Source organism: Ostrea edulis, chromosome 4, assembly GCF_947568905.1.
Source record: "Ostrea edulis chromosome 4, xbOstEdul1.1, whole genome shotgun sequence".
In the NCBI taxonomy this organism is placed as follows: domain Eukaryota; kingdom Metazoa; phylum Mollusca; class Bivalvia; order Ostreida; family Ostreidae; genus Ostrea; species Ostrea edulis.
In genome coordinates, this window is record NC_079167.1 from 27,896,373 (window position 1) to 27,903,872 (window position 7,500).

General features: G+C 35.7%; 1 long non-coding RNA gene across 1 annotated transcript in view; it reads right to left on the reverse strand.

The window, feature by feature from the left end:
* Positions 1–1,097: 1,097 nt before the first annotated feature.
* LOC130053757 (uncharacterized) overlaps positions 1,098–7,500 on the reverse strand; it is a 114,819-nt gene continuing 108,416 nt past the window's right edge. The window contains exon 2 of the long non-coding RNA XR_008802115.1: positions 1,098–1,235. This is a non-coding gene — a long non-coding RNA (uncharacterized LOC130053757). The remainder of the gene's footprint in view (positions 1,236–7,500) is intronic.

Consider the following 7,500-nt stretch of genomic DNA (forward strand, 5'->3'; position numbering starts at 1 on the left):
GAGACAGCTTACGTCTGCTGAAGATAAGTTTGTATTTGTGCATTGTCATATTAGTGCACGTTGGCGTGCGCAAAGACAGTCTGTAGGAATTAAAAGCGCCATCTCTGACACTGAGTAATTAAGATTATTTGATGAACGTCGCGGTTTCATTACCAGATTACCCCAAGTGTTTACAATACAGAATTAATTCAGATTACCACACGTGTCTGTTTACAGAATTAATTCTTGAGGAGTACGTAATTCTTGAAAGCTCTAAAGATATTTCACAAGCTTCGTCGACCTGTCAACACCGGTATATTGTCTTTTTACATAACGAAAAAATATTGTTCCGTGGGAATTCTCTGAGTTCATGCATTCTGCATACAACAACTGTGAGGAATATTCAGGTAAGTAAATTACTGAAATTTAGTGCATACGTGATATGTTTCTGCTAGGAATAAGGAAACTGCCCAATCACGTATGTATATGCCCCCCCCCCCCCCCCCCAAGATAATATATATATGCACCTTGATAGGTTTATTAAAAATGTCATATTAATTACCCCCACCCCCCACCACCTAATGATGTTAGAGGTATCTGAATTTTAATCAATAATAAATAGCTATATATATTTAACAAAAACCTATATGAATATAATGCATGCATATGTTCATAATATTTCCTGCCGCGAGGGGATGCTCCGCTTAGCGGTGCCCTTGTTTCACTTCAATTACTGCGATTTGATGCTAGCACAAAGCAAATGTCGCCATTATCAACGTTGATTCCATTTTGATTTGAACTATCCACGCAACTTACATAGAATTATCATAATATCATAACTAGCGGTTCTTTATCTTTGGCTGGAGGAGTGCTTGTTTTTATGTTTTTCCTCCACACTCAACAATTTTTCAGTTATCTGTGGCGCCCAGTTTGGGACATTCAATTGACACGTCGTCTTCTACGGAGGGCATTCAGATCAATGTCATAACTCCCCTAAGGAATACAAAAGAGAGAAATGGGCAGCCACGAACCAATTTATGTCTCATACTATTTCCTTTTCAAGAGGACAGCTCACCGAAGCTTGTTTTTGCTTTAAAAATCAACACTGTAAAACTGTATGAGAATGAAATATGTCATTTATTTTAGACAACAAATGACGAAGATAAAGGTTCATACAAAGAAGGGGGGAAATCAGCGATCCACGAACACTGTCATAATCTTGCACAATATATCAACCCATCATTTCTGATTTCCCCCTTATAGATAATTTCACAAATAAATATGGGACTGACCAGTTCAAACAGGGGAAAATCAGTAGATACATACAATGTAATTACATAGGATTTCAACACATCTGTCCTGATTTTCCCCATACATGATTATCACAAATAACAAACAATGACTAGTTAAAATACAGACCTTGGAAACTTGTTCCAAAGTGTACAACAAGCAAACAGATGGCGAACAAAAAGGGCTACAATAAGATGACGAATAATTAAGCTACATTTTATATATAGGTGGGATTTAAGATGGGGTGGTGGTGGGTTACTGGATTTCTCAAATTTCAACACGCTTTCTACAAGTCCAAACAGTCCAAACTTTCTAACAGAAGTAGACACGTAATCTATACACAAGTTTTCATTGGTTCAGATACAAACTGTGCTAATGTTGAATAGGGGTTCCCGACAGGGTTTAATGTTCAGAGGTACAATACGGGTACTAACTAATATAAATAATATAAGGAAAAGGTTTCGCCATAAATGTTATTATATACATGATAGATATTTAATATATTAGAGGTGGGATCATGTGCCTAGGAGGAGTAAGCATCCCTATCGACCAGTCACACCGCCATGAGCCATATATCTTGACAAAGTAAACGGGGGAATCCGTAGTCGAAATCAATGTACCAAGAGCGGCCCAACACTCGGACAGCATATGACCCAATAATAGGTTGTATTGGCAAACTAGATCATTATAACGACAATAGAATTTCCGAAGAACTGACTATAAACTAGACTGTTGAAACCCCATTAACACCAACTTGTTTGTTAGTAGCCTGTCTCGATTTAAGAACTGATCATGCGCACACCAGGCTCTTGCGTATTGAATCAGTTGAGATACAGTGGATCATTACTCCTCCTAGGCACCTGATCCCACCTCTGGTGTGTCCAGGGGTCCGTGTTTGCCCAACTATCTATTTTGTATTACTTATAGGAGTTATGAGATTGATCGGTATCTTTGCCTTTCACTTTTTTTGGCACGCTGTTTTTGGCTATAATAGCTCTAAAACTTCATTGTTATTTCGGATTTCAAGCATTTCGGTTGAGCATCACTGAAGAGACATTATTTGTTGAAATGCGCATCTGGTGCATCAAAATTGGAACCGTATAAGTTTTTACATTATGACCCCTGGGTCGGGGCCTCTGCTGGTGGACTGTTAGTCCCCGAGGGTCTCTACAGCCCAGTAGCTAAGTACAGTCAGTACTTCGTTACTAGCTTGAAAATACGGATGTATATTTAATTGCTGTTATAAAATTTAGAAATTCATTTCAAAATTAAGGATTATCTCCCTCATGCATAGCTCTTATCCTTAGACGAATTTGACTCCACTTTTTTAGCACGCTGTTTTTGGTTATAATAGCTCTAAAACTTCATTGTTATTTCGGATTTCAAACATTTCGGTTGAGCATCACTGAAGATACATTAATTGCTGAAATGCGCATTTGGCGCATCAAAATTGGTACCGTATAAGTTTTTACATTGGTACGTTATAACGATCTAGTTTGCCAATACAACCTATCATTTGGTCAAATGCTGTCTGCTGTGTTTCATACCGATTGTTAGACCGTTCTTGATACACTGATTTTGACTACGGAAAACCCAGTTTACCTGATCAAGATATAGGGCTCACGGCGGGTGGTACCGGTCGACAGGGAGTGTTTACTCCTCCTAGGCACCTGATCCCACCTCTGGTATGTCCAGGGTCCGTGTTTGCCCAACTCTTTATTTTGTATTTACTTGTAGGAGTTAGGAGATTTATCACTATTCGTTATCTTCACCTTCATGTAAAAGGAGTGGCATGATTGGATCACACAAATGTTTTTAAAATGGCCGTGGATTGGAAAGTACAGCATAGTCGATGAGTTAATTTCATTATTGGAACTATTCAATTAACACATGTCGTGTATTTGGAAAGTGGGGTTAGCTTTTAATTTCAAAATGTGTTTAGATGAAGATGATAGTACGCGGTTATCTGTTGCATTGCAAATATCGCCTCTGTACAAGTGAAAATAACCTAGTGCTCAACGGGCTGTAATTGATGCCTACTGAAATACCGGTAAAGCAATGGAGTTTTAATAGATTCTTGAATATCTCTAAAATGTACTTCGATTTGTTAACGGTATTTCGTATGAATATGAATACAGGGCCGTAAGTTAACCTTCAATTTGGAGGAGGCAGGAAATTAGGCGCGGGTCTGGGGGCCGCCCAGGCCCCCAGACGCTGAGCACATTTTGTGCACACTGAACACGTTTCGTGCAAAATCCTTGATTCTAGGGCCTTCTAAGATGTTACTTGACTAACTCATTCTAAAAGAAAGATTTGGAATGCTTTTTAAGGGAGGTATCATGTTCTTAGTTATTGGAAACAACATAAATTCTAATGAACTTTAAATTTTAATTTTTTTTGGCTCAAAAGTTGGAGGAGGCAGCTGCCTCCTCCGCCTCCATGTAATTTACGGCCCTGGAATAAGTTATATGAAGTGCAAAATGTAGAGGTCATAGTGCAAAATGCCTTTAATTTGTTTTATCAGCCGAAGTTGGATATCCATTTTAAAGTATAGGATGTACAAACCGTTTACTGTATCAAGGGTACCAAGGCGATCGGGGGGAGGGGGTATTATGAAGATTGATTGATTGTATATTGTTTAACGTCCCTCTCGAGATTATTTCACTCATATGGAGACGTTATTATGAAGAAAGTAAATACCTTTATTTAAATTGTGGAATTTACGACCCTTGGATTTGTTACAGAGAATTCAGGGAGTGACAATCACACAATAAAGATACGGAGTCTGATTTTATTTTGAAAGACTGTAGCTGTGAAGGACATTTTTGTACATTGGATTTGTGTGATTGAGCAGTCAATAGAAGAGTTGCTGCATGTTATTCAGATGGCCGTTGTGCTCTTCTTTGTTTTTTCACACATCATTCACAAGATGGGGATTTATTGACCAATACGTTAGGTCTTACATTCGTAATGAAGACGCTAAGCACAGTATGATTACAATCAACAAAATTAAGAACTTTGCTTTGCTCACACGAGTGTTTATGTCGCCTCAATCGACATTCAACTAGAAAACTTGACTACGTCAGAAAGAGCCCAGTCGAGAAATTAATTTATTTATTACATGTAGTTTTGCTAATAACAGGACTGATTTATGTATGTAGTGTTCTTTTCACAGATCTTCGTTTCCACATTCATCTACAGAATCAACTACGTTTGTATACAATATCTAAGTGTAGTAATCTGCTGTTCCTTGACCACATGACCAAAAATATCTGTAAGCGACTTTCTCTCAAAAACTATTATTTTATGGATATCTGTGAATTAGACAAAACTTGTTTCATTTATCGTGTCACGAAGGATTGCGACATGACCCCACAATATCTCATTGTAAATTATTTTTCTCTACAAAATTGAAGACTTGTGGGTTTTCGCGTCACAACACGTACACTGATTCCTAAGGGACTCCCGCATTTTATGCGGGGACTTCATCTGAATTTGTCATATTGTTCTATAGGAAACGTTGCCTTGATATTCAATAAATCCCACAAAATAACACATTTCACGCAAAAGTAGACTATAAGAATGTACGAAAATTATCCTATCAATTCCAAAGACGCTAGTACACTAATATTTCTTGTCCTGCAACATTAAATCTTTCTTTTTCCTCAGAGCGTAACGACAAATGGAAATATCTATACGTATAGATTAACAAATTTTACCAATAAACCTTTAATATTGTTTCAAATGTGTGATGAAGTTCTTCAGCTATAATAGAATCTTACTTGATTAGTAAATATCGTAAAATCAATTGAAAACCTACTTTCGTTTTCGTTAAAACATTTTTCTTACGCAATCCTTGGTCTTTTTAGGCTTTTATATCGGAGAAAGTCCACTTGTAGTGAAAAGGTTACCAATTGGTGTTCAATAAGTTGACAATTGCTGTCCATTATTTTTAAGAATGGACAGATACCAGGTAAACCCAATAACGTATTAGACGTCTACAGGTAGGCCGAAAATAAGAGAAAGACAATACGTTTGTCAAAGAGATGCAAATTTAATTTTAAATTCCCTACAAGTAAGAATCAACACAGATATAGGAAAACTCACTGAAACACTTAAAACATAAATATAAAACCTGCAGTACAAGATTACTTACCCGACACTGTCCAATAATTAAGTGAACAAAAGAAACAGACTTCTACGCAAGACTTGTTAATATATTGTCAGACTATTCAAAAATAGCTTTATTCATAATTATAATTGTCAAAGGGTTTACCCTAGACTGTCCATTTTTAGAACAAAAGATGTAATGTTTTAAGTAGCGTTACCAGGTTCCAAGTAACCATAAAGACAAGCACAATCGCTGTTTTCAATATCGTATTGATGGCACTGTATAGAAAATGAATATATCATAAATACATACAGATCGTGAGATGATACTATACATGCAGAATATACACACATGTATGTTACTCCTAATCATATATCCTTACCCAATATGTGGTACCAGACCAGTACAACCAATCAACACATCAGGTAACTCTATATACAAGAAATAATATTCCTAATTATATTTAAAGTATACAATGCAAAAGATTTGATAATCGCATATCATTCATACTTTTACATCAATGTGATTAAAATAAACTGACCTGCACTGCAATGATTAAAGTCCCATAAAAAGAAATATCACAATATATAGGAAATGCAACCATTCAGCTTAACTGGCAAAAGTGTTATATTCAAAGATAATTGAATAGACTAGAAAGAACTCTAAGAAAATCACCTGACCTAAACTTTTAACCAACCAAAACCTCCAAAATCAATCACCCATAAACAATGACAATCTATGGAAATCCATACTAGACATAATAATTTATCAAGGGTTTATTAAAATAACCTTATGGAAAGCAATTAATGTAATACTTTATAAATTAGTGACATGTATAAACTTATTTAAATTGGGATTTAAAAATTTATTTACACACACACACTCACTACCACAGTAGGATATAAGCCTCTATCAATTCTTTCTCTCACAGAATGGACAGTTTTTGGCTTATATCCTTTACATAAACTACATCTACCCTGCTATAGCAAAAATGAGAGGATAGTGGCGGACTAGTTTCTGTGGAAACGAGGGGGTTATTTATATTCGGTCTTTCCTATCCCCCTCGTTTCTGTCCAAGCCTTCATAAAGTATGTGGGAAATCAGTCGCGCTTCGGTTTGAATTTATTTCAGCTTACATTTGATGTGAATCGTTCGAAAACTTACATAAATCAATTCATGAATGATTTTGCCGCAAGGGAATACAATTGAAACCATTCAATTCTACACTAGAGCAACAATAATCGTCGTCATTTCAAACACTACATCCTTTCGCTATCAAATTCGCCTCCATGATAAACAATTACTTCAGCGCATGCGTTACCTCATTTTGTAAAACAGCTAGAGGCCCAAGAGAGGTGAAATGCCTTACTTTAGTAAATCGCTTAAAAATCTAACTTTTTCAGTTTATTTTTTCATCACACGCATCGTATTTTTGTGAATGGACATATTTTTCTGAATATGAAAATACAGAAAACAATATAGATAAAAAGGATGTTGTTACATAAACTGTTCTAAGTGTTTGGTGGAATGAAAAATAAAAGAAAATGTAATCGCATGCTCGATATTGTCTGAAATAAATGCGTATATTGTATTTGCTGTGCTGTTTGTTTTGAAAAATGTCATTGTTGTAACAAAACAAAAACAAAAAAGATTTAAAAAATAAATAACAAACAAACCAAAAGTGTTGAAATATATGAGATTGAATAATGTTTGATTTAACTAGACCATAATATCAGGCGCGGATCTTGATTTTCAAAGGAGGGTGAACCAGAGGATTTGTTGACTGTTGATACCATGATATATGTTTTGTACAGTGTACTTATTTTATCGTATGCATGCAGATTTATAAGTTAGCTACCGATTAAAACATCCTTTAAAAATGAATTAAAAACGTCAACCCCCCCTCCTTAAAACAAAATTTGATGATGTTAAAAATAATAATCAGTGTACAACTGTACAGGAATATCGATGTCTAATTGCATAAAGTTGCAGGAGTTTTGAATTCCTCCCCCATAAATATTTAAAATTAAAATTTTGATCCGGCATTGATCAATTGACATTTTCCCCAACAGAATTAAATTGATTCTTTTCGGATGCATGTGAATGAATCTTTCTGTTAG